This window comes from Triticum urartu, chromosome 6A (assembly GCF_056163025.1).
Source record: "Triticum urartu cultivar PI428250 chromosome 6A, HENAU_Tu73, whole genome shotgun sequence".
Lineage (NCBI taxonomy): Eukaryota > Viridiplantae > Streptophyta > Magnoliopsida > Poales > Poaceae > Triticum > Triticum urartu.
Genome location: NC_141878.1, coordinates 42,762,035 through 42,782,164, shown reverse-complemented (window position 1 = coordinate 42,782,164; position 20,130 = coordinate 42,762,035).

Sequence of the window (20,130 nt, the reverse complement as noted above, 5' to 3'; positions counted from 1 at the left end):
GGGTGTTCGGGTACCCGAACTATACCTTCAGCCGGACTCCAGGACTATGAAGATACAAGATTGAAGACTTCGTCCCGTGTCCGGATGGGACTTTCCTTGGCGTGGAAGGCAAGCTTGGCGATGCGGATATTCAAGATCTCCTACCATTGTAACCGACTTTGTGTAACCCTAACCCTCTCCGGTGTCTATATAAACCGGAGGGTATTAGTCCATAGGACAACTTCATCATACAACAATCATACCATAGGCTAGCTTCTAGGGTTTAGCCTCCTCGATCTCGTGGTAGATCTACTCTTGTACTACCCATATCATCAATATTAATCAAGCAGGACATAGGGTTTTACCTCCTTCAAGAGGGCCCGAACCTGGGTAAAACTTCGTGTCCCTTGCCTCCTGTTACCATCCGGCCTAGACGCACAGTTCGGGACCCCCTATCCGAGATCCGCCGGTTTTGACACCGACATTGGTGCTTTCATTGAGAGTTCCTCTATGTCATCACCGTCAGGCTCAATGGCTCCTACGATCATCGATAGAGATGCAGTCCAGGGTGAGACCTTCCTACCAGGACAGATCTTCGTCTTCGGCGGCTTCGCACTGCAGGCCAATTCGCTTGGCCGTCTGGAGCAGATCGAAAGCTACGCCCCTGGCCGTCAGGTCAGATTCGGAAGTTTAAACTACACGGCTGACATCTACGGGGACTTGATCTTCGACGGATTCGAACCACTGCCGAGCGCGCCGCACTGTCACGACAAGCATGATCTAGCTTTGCCGCCGGACAGTGCCCTGGAGGCCGCACCCGCATCGGCTTCGACCCTTAATTCGGAGCCAACCGCGCCGATCGAGGATGGGTGGTTGGACGCCGCCTCGGGGGCTGCGATCCTAACGGCGATCGAGGCGAACACCAGCCCCGCACTCCGCGAGACTCATGATTCCAAGGAATCAGACTCCTCTCCGGACTCCGAACCATTCGCGCCTCTACCAATCGAATCCGATTGGGCGCCGATCATGGAGTTTACTGCCGCGGACATCTTTCAGCACTCACCCTTTGGCGATATTATAAAATCACTAAAGTCTCTCTCTTTATCAGGAGAGCCCTGGCCAGACTACGGTCAGCGAGATTGGGATGCGGACGATGAAGAAATTCAAAGCCCACCCACCACCCATTTTGTAGCCACTGTCGATGATTTAACCGACATGCTCGACTTCGACTCCGAAGACATCGACGGTATGGACGCCGATGAAGGAGACGATGAAGAACCAGCGCCTATTGGGCCCTGGAACACCACCTCGTCATATGACGTATACATGGTGGACGCACCAAAAGATGACGACGAGGAGCGGAAGGACGCACCGAAGGCTTGTTCCCTCGAAAAGCAGTCAAAGCGGCGACGCAAGCGCCGCCCCAAATCCCGCCTCGACAGAAATAGCGATCACACAGACCCAGCGCTGGAGCAGGGCAAACCGCTGCCGGACAACGGCAATCCGGATAATCAAACCGAACAAACAAATCCTATCAAGGATAATGGTCCGGACGACATAACGCCAGACAGACACCCGGAGCAGCAGACTGCCCGTAAAAGTCTTGTTGCCACCACGAGGAGCCTAAAAAAGCAGAAGCAAAGGCTCAAGGCTGCGCAAGACACACTCCAATTCAGATGGAGTAAAATACTCAGCACTGCAGCAAGGTACGGTGACAATCGCCCCTCCAAGAGCTACCCAAAGCGGAAGCTGCTACCCGAATTCGATGAGGAGGCCTCAGACCCCCCCACAACCAAATATCAAAGCAGCCACCTGGTTGGATAGACGACCCCTCTACCAACACAGATGAAAGGATCGATATGGTTGACTAGAGGGGGGGTGAATAGGAAACTACCAATTTTTAGCTTTTCTTGACGAAATTAAACTTTGCATCAAAGTAGGTTGTCTAGATGTGTAACTAGGTGAGCAACCTATATGATGCAATAACAACACGCATACAAGCATGCAAGGGTAGAAACACTAAAGAGCTTGCACAAGTAAAGGTAATAGATAACCAAGAGTGGATCCGGTGAAGACGAGGATGTGTTACTGAAGTTCCTTCCTTTTGAAGGGAAGTACGTCTCCGTTGGAGCGGTGTGGAGGCACAATGCTCCCCAAGAAGACACTAGGGCCACCGTATTCTCCTCATGCCCTCACACAATGCGAGATGCCGTGATTCCACTATTGGTGCCCTTGAAGGCGGCGACCGAACCTTTACAAACAAGGTTGGGGCAATCTCCACAACTTAATCGGAGGCTCCCAACAAGACCACGAAGCTTCACCACAATGGAATATGGCTCCGAGGTGACCTCAACCGTCTAGGGTGCTCAAACACCCAAGAGTAACAAGATCCGCTAGGGATGAGTGGGGGAATCAAAAATCCCTTGGTGGAAGTGTAGATCGGAGCCTTCTCAACCACTCCCGAGCAAATCAACAAGTTTGATTGGCTAGGGAGATAGATCGGGCAAAATGAAGCTTGGAGTATTTAATGGAGCTTGAGCAATAAATGGAGCTTGGGGGAGGAAGAGGTGAGTGAGAAGGAGGAAGGGGACTCCCTTTTATAGTGGGGGCAACAATCCCGTTGCCCCCCACCAACCAGCCCCGCACAGGGTGGTATTACCGCTGAGAGGGGGTGGTACTACCGCCAGACGACGGTACTGCCACGCCAGCCAGCGGTACTGCCGCGCTGAGGAGACTTAGTAGGGAACGGACCCAAATGCGGTACTACCGCGGTGGTAGGGCGGTACTACCGCTCCTGGAACGGTACTACCGCTACTACAACCGTGACTAGTGCCGCAAAACCCGACACGAGAAAAAGACCTCTCGAATCGAGGCAGTAGGAGCCAGACTACCCAGCAGTACTACGGCAGTGGGGTCAAGGGCGGTAGTACCGCTATGGAGCGGTACTGCCGCTTGTGACCCTTCGGCCGTAGTACCGCAGGCAGTGCGGTACTACCGCTGGGGCGCGCGCGCGCGAGAGAGAAGGGATCTCTCAAATATGCTGAGGACAAGGCGGAGGTGCCAGGCCCCCAACGGTACTACTGCTGTGGAGCCAAGGGCGGTACTACCGCTGCGGAGTGGTACTACCGCTTGGCTCCTCAGCGGTACTACCGCTTAGACTCAGACAGGACAAGGAAGAGAGGAGAGATCTCTTCAATGGAAAGGAAATGCTCGGAGGGTGAGAAGCTGATGTGTACATGATGATTCCATCCATGCAAAACCCCAGCGGACCCCCTCTTGATAGTACGGTGCCCTCTACGCAACTAGTCCAGCGAGAAAGAAACGAAAGAGCTACACCGTCTTGAAATACACTCCGAGGGGAAGAAAGCATCTCGTGCCAGGGGAGAATCTGTGAATTATTCGAAGCACAAGATTAGTCCGCAAACATGTTGTCATCAATCACCAAAACTACCTTGAGAGAGATATGCCATAACAATCTCCCTCTTTTTGGTGGATTGATGACAACTAGGGATTTGCGCAAGGAAAAGAAATAAAATGAAGAAAGCTAAGAACTACAAAATGTAGACGGGCTCCCCCAGAATGTGTGCACCAAGAGATGGCATGACCCACACATTCGAATCAACACTCCCCCTATATTTTATAGTCCAACAATACTAAGCACAAGATATATGAGAGAAGTGAATAAACAGGACAAGCATGCATCTCACAATAAACTACAGTAGTCAGACATGACATAAGTAATAAGGTAGCGACAGGAAGCATATGTCTCACACCATATGTCTAGAGCTTAGGTCTCACACCAAACCAAACCAAAGAAGTACACCAAGAGAACACACAAGAAACCACAAGACAACTCAAACCACGACACAAGAAGCAAATCCCTACACTCTCTCCCCCTTTGGCAGCGAGACACCAAAAAGGGCATAGAGTGACACTACGACTCCAGGTGATGGGAGGAGGAAGAGCTCGAACATCACATCTCTGCATCTTCATCGTGGGTCGAAAACTGCTCGGCATCGGAGTCGGTCCAGTGGCAATTCTGATGAATCCAGTCCTCCTCTTCAGTGATCTGACCCTGAGACCCACTGGCAACTGTTGCTCCCATCTGACGCATGAGCTCCTTGTGGCACGTCCTGGCATACTTCTCCGCCACATGAGTCATGTACTGACCATGAGACTCCATGCAGAAAAGCTTCTTCATCTTGCGCTTAAGCTTCTGTGCCCACGACGGTTCTGCACTAGAGGGGCCAAAGTTCTCCTCATGATCATCAGTAGTAGCCTCACCCTCGGTCCCCATGGCAGCATCAGCAATAGTAGACGGACCCCCTGTGGCAGCAGCAGCAGATGGACCCCCTGTGTGAGGCGCTGTCCAGTTGTCCTTCTTCCTCAGACGCTTGATCTCATGAGAAACCAAGTCTCCAGTCTCTAGCAGCACTCTGGGATAAGTCTGTGCCCAGGCCCTCTCAATGAGCCTCATGATGAATGGACCATAGATAGGACACTTGCGCTCAGACACGGCAGATAGAAGTTCAGACCACATGACATGAGAGATATCCAGGCTCTCTCCAGTGCTTGCTTCCTTCTCATGCTGACAGAAAAGGAGCATGTCCACGAGGTAAGAGTGGACCGTATCCAGATTCCTGATCCGAGGGAAGAGAGTCTCACGGAATATGCGATGAAGAATGTCCAGATACGGAGACAGCTCATAGGTCTTCTTCTTAGTTACTGGGTGAACCTTCACAGTGCAGTAGGGCCAAAGGGCTTGCTTGTGGGTGGATGTAGCATTGCGGTGAGGACGGAAACCGACAGGAGTCTCAAGTCCGTTATCCACCACATCAAGTAACCCCATGAACGCCTGCCACTTGACAGAAAGCTGCTTGCCATTGGTCATCCATGTCAGAGTCCTGTCGACATCCGTCCCAAGATGGACGGTGGCATAGAATTGAGCCACCAAATCCGCATCGAAATGCTTGTTGAATTGCATGATCTTGAGAATGTTCAACTGAGTGCACATCTGAAGGGCTTCGCCAAAGTACTCTAGGTCCTTCTCCATAGCATCAGCATCAATGGAGTGAACATCAACAAAAAGATTCTTCTTGTCCTTGATCACATCAAAGTAGATGGCAAACTGAAAACGGTTCCAGAACGGGCGGTTGACCAAAGTGGGTTCTTGGTCCACCGCACAGGGGTTGCGGCGACGCTTCTCCCAAAACTCCTTGTTGGTCATCTCAGTCACAGTCTTCCCTTTGGGCTTGTGGGCGGCTCGCTTTGATTGCTGAGGAGGTGGAGGAACACTTGCAGATGCACTTGCTGGAGGCGGTTGGGTGCTCGAGGAACCACCGGCTGGCTCTGAGGTGCGGTAGCGTTTTGATGTGGCACGTCCGGGGTTGATACGGCGACCTTGCTGCTCGGAAGGGTCATCACCTGGAGCCAAACACAAGAACACGCAAAACAACCAGAAAGAACGAGCATAAGCCAACAAACTCAACAAAAAGATCAAAGTAAGGCAGGAAAATGATGAAAATTGGCATGCAGCGGTAGTACCGTGACCTGCCCGCGGTAGTACCGCCCCAGGTGGTAGTACCGCCCCAGAGGAAGCGGTAGTACCGCTCCAAGAGAGCGGTAGTACCGCTTGAGGCGGAGAAACAGCAGTTTCTTAGCACAAGGCGGTGAAACAGCGGGTTCCTACTACCGCGGTCAGATCCGGCACTACCGGCCTATCAAATTCAAAAATAATCCTACCAAACTCTAATCGAGATAGTCTAGTTGCTTTCTCCAACCAACTCAAGTCTAGATTTAGCCAAAAATCTAGAGATGCAACCACCATTGCCCCTAAGAAACAAGAACTGAAAAAGAGACAAAACGAAAGAAGGAACGGGGGCAATACCGGCATCCATGGCAAGAGGACGAGGTGGGGATCGACTCCACCAAAGGAAATGGAGAGGGACGCCCCGGAGATGGAGATCCGCCGGAGCCCTCCCGCGGCGAGTGGAGGCTGGAGAGAGGAAGAGAAAAGAGAGGCGAAGTGAATGGGTATGGGGGAGAAGAAACCTCCCCCTGCCCCGACTTAACCCCCTGTTCTCGTCCCCAGCGGTAGTACCGCCCTGGGGGGCGGTAGTACCGCTTATAAGCGGTAGTACCGCGCACCACCAGCGGTAGTACCGCCCAGCACGCCACGGCAACTAAACAACACGGCTTTAGCTCGACGAAACGCCAAAAACGGCAAGAGAAAAAACAAGCACACCAGCAAACGACCAAGACACACCTCTTCAAACTAGGGTGGTGGCCGAGGCCACCTATGTTTGAGTCAAAAGGTATGGCACCACGAAGATTTTAACCTTGGGCCCATGACCAAAACTCGTCTTTGAAGCACAAGTGCCATTAACAATGGCTAAAGTGAAAGACTTGATCAATTTATGCATAATGGGGGGAGGGAGAGTTCATTGAGAGAACAACACTCCCCCTATGTCCATGCCTACACCTAAACTAGACAACAAATTGAGCGTGGTAGGGTGTGCACGGGTTCAAGCCACATTGCTAGAATCAATGATATTTAGCTCATGCCTTAACTCGCGAAATCTTGCTTCATCCAAGGGCTTCATGAAAATATCTGCAAGGTTGTCATGAGTGTTGACATAGTTGAGCTCGATCTCTCCTCGCCTAATGTGATCCCGGATGAAGTGATACCGAATCTCAATATGCTTCGTCTTGAAGTGTTGCACTGGGTTGAGAGAAATCTTGATGGCACTTTCATTGTCACACCAAAGAGGCACTTTGTCACAAGTGACACCATAATCCTTTAAAGTTTGCCTCATCCATAGAAGTTGTGCACAACAACTACCGGCGGCAACATACTCCGCCTCAGTGGACGAGAGAGACACACAACTTTGCTTTTTGGAAGACCAACTTACCAAGGAGCAACCAAGGAATTGGCACCCTCCGGAAGTGGACTTCCTATCCACTTTGTCTCCCGCCCAATCGGAATCCGAGTACCCTACAAGCTTGAAGTTTGATCCTCTTGGGTACCATAAGCCAAAGTTTGGGGTATGAGCCAAATATCGAAAGATTCGTTTGTCCGCCACATAGTGACTTTCCTTAGGTGCGGCTTGAAACCGTGCACAAATTCCCACACTCAACATGATGTCCGGTCTAGATGCACAAAGGTAAAGCAAGGATCCAATCATGGAACGATATACCTTTTGATCCACCACTTTACCATTGGGATCTAAGTCAAGTTGGCACTTGGTGGGCATTGGAGTGGAGGCCGGCTTGACGTCACTTAGCTTGAATCTCTTGAGCATGTCTTGAGTGTATTTGGATTGATTGATGAAGGTTCCTTCTCTTCTTTGCTTCACTTCGAATCCTAGAAAGAACTTCAACTCTCCCATGGAGGACATCTCGAACTTTGAGGTCATGAGAGCGGCAAATTCCTCATTGAAAGCTTTGTTAGGAGAACCAAAGATAATATCATCAACATATAATTGGCACACAAACAACTCCCCTTTGACCTTCTTAGTAAAAAGATGGGGTCGATTAGCCCAACTTCAAAACCACGGTCTTGTAACAACTCGGTAAGGTGGTCATACCACGCACGTGGGGCTTGTTTAAGGCCATAGAGTGCCTTATCGAGTTGATACACATGATCGGGAAAGTAGGGATCCTCAAACCCGGGGGGTTGCTTGACGTAAACCAATTCATTAATGGGACTGTTAAGAAAAGCACTCTTCACATCCATTTGTTGTAACTTAAAGTTATGATGAGAAGCATATGCAATCAACATGCGGATGGATTCAAGACGAGCAACGGGAGCAAAGGTTTCACCGTAGTCGATACCCTCGACTTGGGAGTAGCATTGTGCTACCAAACGAGCCTTGTTGCGGATGATAATCCCATGGGCATCTTGCTTGTTCTTGAATATCCACTTGGTTCCAATGACATTGTGGTTCCCCGTTGGCCTTGGCACCAATCTCCACACTTTGTTGCGCTCGAAGTTGTTGAGTTCTTCGTGCATGGCATTGAGCCAATCCGGATCTTCTAGCACCTCATAGACCTTGTGGGGTTCCACACAAGAGACAAACGCGTGATGCTCACAATAATTTGCTAATTGTCTACGAGTGCTTACCTCCTTTCTTAAGCTTCCAAGCACATTCGTCATGAGATGATCCTTGGTGGAGAGCTTGGAAGCAACCTTGGCGGCACGACGCTCTAATTCCTCCTCGGTGGTGAGGTGAGGAGAGGTTACTTGATCATCTTGAGCGCCGTCATGAACTTGATCTTGATCTTGAACTTGCTCGGGGGAGAGAACTTGACCTTGGGCATCACTTGGTGTGTCAACACCGTTTTGAGTATGATCTTGCCCTTGGTCTTGTTCATGAGGTTGAGGGCCTTCACTTTGTTCTTCGGAAGCGTGTGGGCCTTGGGTTGGTGATGGCTCCACTTGAGTGGAGCATTGTCCTTCTCCTTCGGCCACAAGGGGTTCCTCAATGGGTAGGATGAAACCAACACCCGTTCTTCTTATGGCTTGAGGAGGAATTTCATCACCTACATCACAAGTGCCACTTTGCTCCACTTGGGAGCCGTTATTCTCATCAAACTCCACATTACACGTCTCCTCAATAAGTCCCGTGGATTTATTGAGGACACAGTAAGCATGAGAGTTTGTAGCATAACCAACAAATATGCCCTCATAAGCTCTAGCCTCAAATTTAGACAACCGAACACCTTTCTTGAGAATGAAACACTTACACCCGAATACCCGGAAGTACTTGAGGTTGGGCTTGTTACCGGTGAGTATCTCATATGGAGTCTTGTTCAAGCCCTTGCGGAGGTAGAGCCGATTGGATGCATGACACGCAGTGTTGATGGCTTCGGCCCAAAAGTTGTACGGAGACTTGAACTCCGCCATCATGGTCCTTGCCGCATCCATCAACGTCCGGTTCTTCCTCTCCGCAACACCGTTTTGTTGAGGGGTGTATGGTGCAGAATATTGATGCTTGATTCCCTCATCACTAAGAAATTCATCCAAGGTGTAGTTCTTGAACTCGGTGCCATTGTCACTTCTTATTGTCAAGATCTTTGCATTGTGTTGACGTTGTGCTTCATTTGCAAAGTCAATGACGGTTTGTTGGGTCTCGCTCTTCCTCTTGAAGAAATACACCCACGTGTACCTTGAGTAGTCATCCACAATCACCAAGCAATACTTTCTACCTCCAAGACTATCGAAGGATGGGGGCCCAAAAAGATCCATGTGAAGGAGCTCCAAGGGCCTCTTTGAATAAATGATAGTCGTGGGAGGGTGAGCTTTCTCATGTAGCTTTCCTTCGATACAGGCACTGCAAGCACGATCTTTAACAAAACTAACATTCGTTAGTCCACGGACATGGTCCCCCTTGAGAAGACTTTGCAAAGATCTCATATTGACATGGGCTAAACGGTGATGCCAAAGCCATCCCACATCAACTTTAGCCATTAGGCATGTCGCGGTGTTAGTGGGTCGGTCTGAAAAGTTAATCACATATAGACCGTTCTCGACATGCCCAACAAAAGCTACTTTAAGAGTCTTGCTCCACAAGAGGGCCACGGTATCGATATCAAAGAAAGTGGCAAAGCCCATGATTGCAAGTTGACGAACGGAAAGTAAATTGTATGCAAGGGACTCAACAAGCATGACCTTCTCGATCGTGAGATCGTGAGAGATGACCACCTTGCCAAGTCCCAATACCTTAGAGGATGAGGCGTCACCCCACTCGACATTGGTGGGCATAGATGGAACTTTGTGCACGTCCACCACCAAGTCCTTGCTTCCGGTCATATGATTTGTAGCTCCGCTATCGAGCAACCATGCATGATCCACCACCGGAAGCAAACACCTACAAGAGATCAATGCTTGGTTTTAGGTACCCATTTTGTAATGGGTCCTTTGATGTTAGTAACAAGGGTCTTAGGAACCCAAATAGACCATTCAATGTACTCATGAAGAGAACCAACAAATTTGGCATAAACATGCCCATCACTAGCACGGCACAACACATAAGAAGGATTAAAACCGTCGGCTTTGTTGGGAGGGGTGACATTGCCCTTCTTGACATTGTTCTTCTTCTTCTCCTCGGGGACACTCTCTCCCTCCCTCACAAAGGTTTGCATGAGGGGAGGAGGTCGTTTGGTCTTGTCATTCTTCTTCTTGTTCTTGGAGTCGGGCACGTACCCAACCCCTTCCTTGGCCACACCTCCCTTTTGGTTGATCAAGAGATCGTTGAGGTTCTTCTTCCCTTGTATGCAAGTCGCAAGACCTCTCTCAAGTTGCTCCTTCAACTTAGCATTTTCCTCAACAAGATGTATATGCTCACAACACGGGTTAGTAGCATTTGCATTATCAATTAAAACCATATGAGGAAAAGTTGCTTTCTCCTTAGTTAGCTTCACTTGGAGTTGATCATGAGACTCCTTGAGACTAGCGTGAATACCCTTCAAGGCCTTGTGGGCCTTGTCAAGTATATCAAACTCCTCTTTGAGTCTAGCAAGATCAACCCCGAGTTTGGCCTTCTCGGAATTTAGCACATGCGAAACAACGAGGACATGATCATAATCTTTCTCTAACTTAGCATGATCAACGTTGTGTGACTCCTCAAGAGCCAAACGAAGACCACGCTCTTCCTCAAGAGCATTGGAAAGATCCGAAATCTCATCGGCATAGTCACGACTATGCCCTTCCATCTTAGAGATGGTGTCTTCGTGAGCCTCGATCATGTCATTGGCCTCACCAAGTTGTTCCAAGAGAGCAACAAAGTGCTTCTTGGATTTTCCCTTGAGTTTGCCCATAAAAGCATCAAACTCGTTAGCCTCCACATTAGCTCCCTCAAGTTCATTAATGCTATCCGTTGGGGAAGGATGATTAATGATGGTAGTTTTGATGTTGGAGGTTACCTTGTTGGTGGCTTTAGCCATGAGGCACTTGGCGGTGATGCTCTCGTTGGGTGAGTCGAAGAGAGACACCCGTGACGTTGTTGCAATGGCAACGGAGGCCATGGCAACCGACTCATCATCTTCATCATCGTCATCATCCTCATTGTACTCTTCTTGCACAACCAAAGCCTTGGGAGGAGTCTTCTTGGTGAAGTTGTTCTTGTTGGGGAATGACTTGGCCTTGTCCTTTTGGATGAGTTTGCCACCATTGTCTTCCCTCTTCTCATACGGGCATTCCGCAACGAAATGACTCACGTTGCCGCAATTGTAGCAAGTCCTTACATGTTGCTTGCCCCTTGTGCCACTCGAGTTGTTTTTGCTAAAGTTGGGCCTCGAGTTTTTCTTGCTCCAAAATTGCCTTGAAGCAAGTGCCATGTGTTCATGATATGCATACTTCGTATCTTCGGGGTTGCTCTCCTCTTCTTCCTCTTCTTCTTCTTCCACGGCGAGCTTGGCCTTCAAAGCAAGGTTAGGCTTCTTTGCCCGTTGAGAACGAAGCACCGCATTGTCGGCGGTCTTGTCCAAAATGTTCATGGCCACAAACTCATCCAACACTTCGCTTGAGGTCAAAGTGTGGAAGTCCGGTCTTTGACGAATGACGGAGGACATGGCCTTGTGGTAGGGCATCATTGCCTTGAGGAATTTGCGCTTGATCCAATTGTCATCCGTGTCCTTGCTCCCTTGATCTCGTAGTGAGACCGCGAGTTTGGTTACTCTCCGATAAAGCTCACGAGGTTCTTCATATTCCTTCATTGCAAACTCATCGGCCTCATCTTGTACCACTTCATAGTTGGAGCGTTGAATGCTTGCGCTTCCCCGGTAGAGAGACACGACACAATGCCATGCATCTTTGGCCAAGGTGAAGGGACGAATATGAGGTAGGTCTTCGGGTGGAATTGCATCTTGAATGATGAAGAGAGCATTCTCATTGAATTGATTGTCCGCGGCTTCTCGAGAAGTGAAGTTGCTTGGATCATGTTGATAGAAACCTTCTTCAATGATTCTCCAAAGGTTAGTGTTCACATGATTTAAATGACGTTTAAAGCGGTAAACCCAAGAATCAAAATCCTCATTTTTCACAATCTTAGGGGGAGGACCGGCATGATTCAAATGAGTGGAAGGAACCGGTCCACCATAAACAAGTGGTGGTTCCACATGGGCAAAGATGCCGGTGCCATTCTTGCCACTAGAAGAAGAAGCCTTTTCACTACTAGCTTCCCCCTTGTTGGGGATAGCATCCGACACCTTGTTGGCGGGACCACCCACTTTCACTGGTGCGGTGGAAAGTTTAAGCCCCTCAAGAAATTTAGTAAACATGCTTTCAACTTCGGTCGTCATGGAGGTTTTCAATGTCTCCAAGGCTACATTGAACTCCTCACGAGAGACCGAAGTTCCCCCATCTCCCGTAGACGAGATCGGATTCACACCGGAGTGTTCCTCCTCACCGTCTACGGTATCAACCATACTCTTTGGACGGTAAAGTCCTTAATAAAGAAACGAGGCTCTGATACCAATTGAAAGGATCGATATGGTTGACTAGAGGGGGGGTGAATAGGCAACTACCAATTTTTAGCTTTTCTTTACCAAATTAAACTTTGCATCAAACTAGGTTGTCTAGATGTGCAACTAGGTGAGCAACCTATATGATGCAATAACAACACGCATACAAGCATGCAAGGGTAGAAACACTAAAGAGCTTGCACAAGTAAAGGTAAGAGATAACCAAGAGTGGATCCGGTGAAGACAAGGATGTGTTACCGAAGTTCCTTCCTTTTGAAGGGAAGTACGTCTCCGTTGGAGCGGTGTGGAGGCACAATGCTCCCCAAGAAGCCACTAGGGCCACCGTATTCTCCTCACGCCCTCACACAATGCGAGATACCGTGATTCCACTATTGGTGCCCTTGAAGGCGGCGACCGAACCTTTACAAACAAGGTTGGGGCAATCTCCACAACTTAATCGGAGGCTCCCAACAAGACCACGAAGCTTCACCACAATGGAATATGGCTCCGAGGTGACCTCAACCGTCTAGGGTGCTCAAACACCCAAGAGTAACAAGATCCGCTAGGGATGAGTGGGGGAATCGAAAATCCCTTGGCGGAAGTGTAGATCGGAGCCTTCTCAACCACTCCCGAGCAAATCAACAAGTTTGATTGGGCTAGGGAGATAGATCGGGCAAAATGAAGCTTGGAGTATTTAATGGAGCTTGAGCAATAAATGGAGCTTGGGGGAGGAAGATGTGAGTGAGAAGGAGGAAGGGGACTCCCTTTTATAGTGGGGGCAACAATCCCGTTGCCCCCCACCAACCAGCCCCGCACAGGGCGGTACTACCGCTGAGAGGGGGCGGTACTACCGCCAGGCGACGGTACTGCCGCGCCAGCCAGCGGTACTGCCGCGCTGAGGAGACTTAGTAGGGAACGGACCCAAATGCGGTACTACCGCGGTGGTAGGGCGGTACTACCACTCCTGGAACGGTACTACCGCTACTACAACCGTTTCTAGTGCCGCAAAACTTGACACGAGAAAAAGACCTCTCGAATCGAGGTGGTAGGAGCCAGACTACCCAGCGGTACTACGGCAGTGGGGTCAAGGGCGGTAGTACCGCTGTGGAGCGGTACTGCCGCTTGTGACCCTTCGGTCGTAGTACCGCAGGCAGTGCGGTACTACCGCTGGGGCGCGCGCGAGAGAGAGAGAAGGGATCTCTCAAATATGCTGAGGACAAGGCAAAGGTGCCAGGCCCCCAGCGGTACTACTGCTGTGGAGCCAAGGGCGGTACTACCGCTGCGGAGCGGTACTGCCGCTTGGCTCCTCGGCGGTACTACTGCTGGGAGCGCGGTACTACCGCTTAGACTCAGACAGAACAAGGAAGAGAGGAGAGATCTCTTCAATGGAAAGGAAATGCTCGGAGGGTGAGAAGCTGATGTGTATGTGATAATTCCACCCATGCAAAACCCCAGCGGACCCCCTCTTGATAGTACGGTGCCCTCTACGCAACTAGTCCACCGAGAAAGAAACGAAAGAGCTACACCGTCTTGAAATACACTCCGAGGGGAAGAAAGCGTCCCGTGCCAGGGGAGAATTTGTGAATTATTCAAAGCACAAGATTAGTCCGCAAACATGTTGTCATCAATCACCAAAACTACCTTGAGAGAGATATGTCGTAACAACAGAGCGGCATACAACGCCGCTCACAATACAATACGCGACCCATGCGAGGGCTCGCACCCAAAGGACGGTGCAACAAGATCCATCTATGGACCACGCAAGCGCGCCCCAGCATACAATGCAACACAACAAACATCCGAACAACGCGGTACACCCAGCTACAGGGGTGCCGCACACCCCCTATGTTTCAGGTGCTGGACCATGAATTTCCAGAGGGATTCAAGCCCGTAAACATAGAGGCATACGACGGAACAACAGACCCTGGGGTCTGGATTGAGGACTACATCCTTCACATACATATGGATCGAGGAGATGATCTTCACGCCATCAAGTACTTACCCCTCAAGCTCAAAGGGCCATCTCGTCACTGGCTCAAAGGCCTCCCCAAAAGCTCCATTGGAAGTTGGGAAGAGCTCGAAGACGCCTTTCGGGCAAATTTTCAAGGGACTTATGTCCGACCTCCGGATGCGGACGATTTGAGTCATATAACTCAACAGCCCAGAGAGTCAGCCCGAAAGCTTTGGAACAGGTTTCTTACTAAAAAGAACCAGATTGTCGACTGTCCGGACGCCGAAGCCATGGCAGCTTTCAAGCATAGCGTTTGTGACAAATGGCTCGCCAGACACCTCGGCCAAAATAAGCCGAGAACAATGGCCGCATTAACAAACCTCATGACCCGCTTTTGCGCGGGTGAGGACAGCTGGCTAGCCAGATGCAGCACCAGCGACCCCAGTACATCTGAAGTTAGAGATGGAAACGGGAAATCGCGGCGCAACAGCAATAACAAACGCCGGATTAAAGAAGACAGCACGAAGGGCACGGCAGTAAATGCCGGATTCAAAAGCTCTAGGCCAGGTCAAAAGCCGCCCCCTAAAGGCACCAGTGATGAACCGTCCAGCCTCAACAAAATTCTGGACCAAGTATGCCAGATCCATAGTACCCCTGGTAAACCCGCTAATCATACCCACAGAGAATGTTGGGTCTTCAAGCAGTCCGGCAAGCTCAACGCCGTACACAAGGGGGAGGATACACCGAGTGAAGACGAGGACGAGCCCCCCAAGCAAGACACGGGGGAACAAAAGAAATTTCCACCAGAAGTCAAAACAGTAAACGTGTTACACGTGATCAAGGGAAAAACAACGCGGCACTCCCAGGAAAATATACCCAAGTGCCTGTCACCGCGAAGTCCTGCCACTGGTCGTCGCAACCGATCACTTTCGACCATCGCGATTACTCAGCAAGTATCCGACACGCGGGATGGGCTGCCCTGGTATTAGACCCAGTAATTGGCGGATATCACTTCACACGAGTCTTGATGGACGGCGGCAGTAGCCTAAACCTAATATATCAGGATACAATCCGCGGGATGGGGTTAGACCCAACACAAATTCGCCATAGCAATACTACCTTTAAAGGAGTAACGCCAGGCCCAGGGGCTCGTTGTACGGGCTCCCTCTCACTACAAGTTATATTCGGCTCCCCCGATAACTTCCGTCGCAAGCATTTAACTTTCCACATCGTTCCATTTCAAAGCGGCTATCAAGCACTGCTCGGACGCGAAGCTTTCGCTCGCTTTAATGCAATACCACACTATGCCTCCCTCACACTCAAGATGCCTGGTCCACGTGGCATCATTACAGTGCACGGAAATATCAAGCGCTCTCTGCGCGCCGAAGAGAGTGAGGCTGCCTTGGCAGCCGCACATTAAAGGCGTCTGGACCAGCGAAAGCATCCAATAGGTTGTCAAGACCTCAGACACAACTAATCAAGTCCGGCGCCGCTATTTATACGGAAATAAGTGGTCACACCCCTATTTGTCAATACAAGGGGCTCAACGCGCGCAGACAAGTGGCAATTTCTTATCATCTTGAATTATACATGGTTCCTTTAAAAACTATCCTTTTGCACGACAACTTTTTCACTTAGCTTCCTCTCTTTTACAGACGATCATCGTGCTACACCCGTCCAGGATACGGCACAACGGAGACACAGGCGCAGACGTGCAGCAGGGACCCGCTCCAAGGATTGTTTTTAGATTAAGACCCTGCGTAAACCTTTTTTACTGTCTCTTGTTAATACATATCCACCGTTGAGAAGGATGCTGACGTCTTGGCATGTGGCCACGCCAGAACAATGCACGTACCTGGACACAAGGGGCTTCTTACAAAGGCCATTATTTAGGCCCGGTTTATACCACAAAGACCGAATACCTTAGGGAGTGTTCGGCGTCGCGAGTTTGGCCCTATATGCATCAGCTTTGAACCATTGTCTTTGGTCAAATGTTGGGTTTGCCCGGCTCCTGTGTTTTGGTGCCTTACGTTCCGCTTTACCGGCTAAGGTAGCACCAGGAGAACTACTGCGATTGTGCCCTGGTTCATCCGGACGAGCACCTCAGTAGAGAAAGCCGAAAACTGACTGTCATGATATAGCGTGAGACTGGTCAACCACTCGATGACCTGTGGGAATGTTAGAATTCCTCCGCCTTAACGAAGGGCCATTTTCCGGCCAGGCATGTACGCACCTCGGAACCAGGAGAGTGCGGAGCCACCAGGGGCTATCTAGTAGCCCCACTGTCAAACTCCTATGGCTAAGTGAAAGTGCTAAAGCATTATAGTCCGGTTGCCTCGCTCGCTCCGCTATCACCTCCTTAATAGGACCAAGACGTTGGGTTAAGTGTGAATGCGTGTTTTTGCGAGCACCTCCGCATTATATGCGTGGGGGCTGAAGCCGACGACTGCAATCTTTCAGGCTATACACATGTATACATAAACGGCCGCCCAGGAGGCATCATATTACTTTCAGGCAAAAGTCTAAGAATAGCCTTATAAAAATTTATAAAAGCATTTCGCTTACAATGAGATTACATATCACTCAAACATAATATTTTTTGAGCACTGGGTCTCTATCAAACGGGCACCCTCAAGAACTTCTTCAAAGTAGTGCTCAGCAGCCTTTCGACCTATAGTCGAATCCCACGCTGCAACATTGGTAGCATCCATCTCCACCCAATATGCCTTAACACGGGCAAAGGCCATCCGTGCGCCCTCTATGCACGCCGACCTCTTCATCGCATTAATGCGCGGCACAACGTCAAGGAACTGCTGCACCAAGCTAAAATAGCTGTTCGGTTTTGACCTTTCCGGCCATAGCTGATCCACAACAGACCTCATGGAGAGTCCGGACAACCTATTTAGTTCGGCCCATTTGGCTAATTGGTCAGTCAATGAAAGTGGACGCTTGGGAGAATGGAATTGTCTCCAAAACAGCTGGTCTACTTCACGGTCCGTCTGACCCTGGAAGTACTTGGCCGCATCGGCAACACTCACCGCCAAATCCATATACACATCCTCCGAAATCCACAGCCGATCCAGAGGGGCATACCATGGATCTCCGAACTTCCTCCGCAACATGAAGGATTTCCCAGCTATAATATCCCCGGCTTCCCGCAGCTCCTCCTTCTTTGCCCTCATAGCAGAGTGGAGGTCTTTTCTCATCGTAGTAGCCTTCTCAAGGTCCGATGCCTTCGCTTGGTTTTCCTTTTCAAGAACCCGGCAACAGTCGGCGGCAGCTTTTAATTCTATGGCCATCTTGTCTCGGCTCTCGCCATGCACGGCCTTCTCGGCTTGCAACTCTTCGGCCGCCTTCAAAGCAGCCGCATTACCCAACCTCGCTTGTTCCTTGGCTTGGGCAAGTTCTGCCCGCAAGGCTTCAACAGTGGCAGCTCCATCTGCAGTCACAACATGTTAAATATGCTGGCATCATACTGCTCTTCCTATTGTGGCGTTTACCAGATAATGACACTTACCCTGTGCCTCGTCAAGCCTTTTGTTAACAAGCTCGATGTCGGCGTCTGCCGCATCCAACTACCGTTCTAAATGGGCAAACTCGCTAGTCCGGCTAGCCGCCGGAGCTTCCATCACCTGCACATAGTGGCGGTATGGTTATTACCTGGGAATATGATCCTTTGTTCATCGTCGTTTCCGACGTCAACCAGAGTCTCAGGGGTTACCATCTACACAGGGCACACTGTGATGGCCTGGCTTATTAGGGATGATAGACTACTCATATCAATAAGGAATTCCTTATTTTCCGGTAGCCCATTCGGACAGAACTCCAAAGTTAAGCGTGCTCAGCTTGGAGTAGTGTCAGGATGGGTGACCGACCGGGAAGTTGCTCCCGGGTGCGCATGAGTGAGGACAAAGTGCGCAGAAAAGACTACTATTGATCTGTGGGGCCAGTCTAGTGTTGGGGAACGTAGCAGAATTTTAAAATTTTCTACGCATCACCAAGATCTATCTATGGAGTCATCTAGCAACGAGGGAGAGAGGAGTGCATCTACATACCCTTGTAGATCACGAGCGGAAGCGTTCAAGAGAACGGGGTTGATGGAGTCGTACTCGTCGTGATCCAAATCACCGAAGATCCTAGCGCCGAACGGACGGCACCTCCGCGTTCAACACACGTACGGAGCGAGGATGTCTCCTGCACCTTGATCCAGCAAGGAGGAGGGAGAGGTTGAGGAAGAGGGCTCCAACAGCAGCACGACGACGTGATGGTGGTGAAGCTGCAGTACTCCGGCAGGGCTTCGCCAAGCTCTTACGGAGGAGGAGAGGTGTTGGGGAGGGGAGGGGCTGCGCCTTGGATGTTGTAGGCAGCCCTCCCCTTGCCCCTCTATTTATAGGGGAAGAAGGAAGGGGGTCGGCCCCCTCTAGATGAGATCTAGATGGGGGCGGCGGCCAAGGGGAGGGGGCTTGCCCCCCAAGCAAGGGGGGCGGCCCCTTTAGGGTTTACCCCCTCCGCAACCCTAGGCGCATGGGCCCAAGGGGGGATGCGGCCAGCCCATGTAGGGCTGGTTCCCTTTCCTCTACATCCCATTAGGCCCTCCGAGAGAGGTGGCCCCTCCCGGTGGACCTCCGGAACCCCTCCGGTGGCCCCGGTACAATACCGATATGCCCCCGAACCTTTCCGGTGACCGTATGACAACTTCCTACATATAAATCTTCACCTCCGGACCATTCCAAAACTCCTCGTGACGTCCGGGATCTCATCCGGGACTCCAAAAAACATTCGGCAATCACATACAAGTCTTCCTAACAACCCTAGCGTCACTGAACCTTAAGTGTGTAGACCCTACGGGTTCGGGAGACATGCAGACATGACCGAGACGACTCTCCGATCAATAACCAACAGCGGGATCTGGATACCCATGTTGGCTCCCACATGCTCCTCGGTGATCTCATCGGATGAACCACGATGTCGAGGATTCAATCAATCCGTATACAATTCCATTTGTCAATCGGTACGTTACTTGCCCGAGACTCGATCGTCGGTATCCCAATACCTTGTTCAGTCTCGTTACCGGCTAGTCACTTTACTCGTACCATAATGCATGATCCCATGATCAACCACTTGATCACATTGAGCTCATTATGATGATGCATTACCGAGTGGGCCCAGAGATACCTCTCCATCATACGGAGTGACAAATCCCAGTCTCGATTCATGCCAACCCAACAGACACTTTCGGAGATACCTGTAATGTACCTTTATAGTCACCCAGTTACGTTGTGACGTTTGGCACACCCAAGGCACTCCTATGGTGTCCGGGAGTTGCACAATCTCATGGTCTAAGGAAATGATACTTGACATTCAGAAAAGCTACAGCAAACGAACTACACGATCTTTGAGCTATGCTTAGGATTGGGTCTTGTCCATCACATCATTCTCCTAATGATGTGATCCCGTTATCAATGACATCCAATGTCCATAGTCAGGAAACCATGACTATCTTTTGATCAACGAGCTAGTCAACTAGAGGCTCACTAGGGACGTGTTGTGGTCTATGTATTCACACATGTATTACGATTTCCGGATAACACAATTATAGCATGAACAATATACAATTATCATGAACAAAGAAATATAATAATAACCATTTTATTATTGCCTCTAGGGCATATTTCCAACAGTCTCCCACTTGCACTAGAGTCAATATTCTAGTTACATTGTGATGAATCGAACACCCA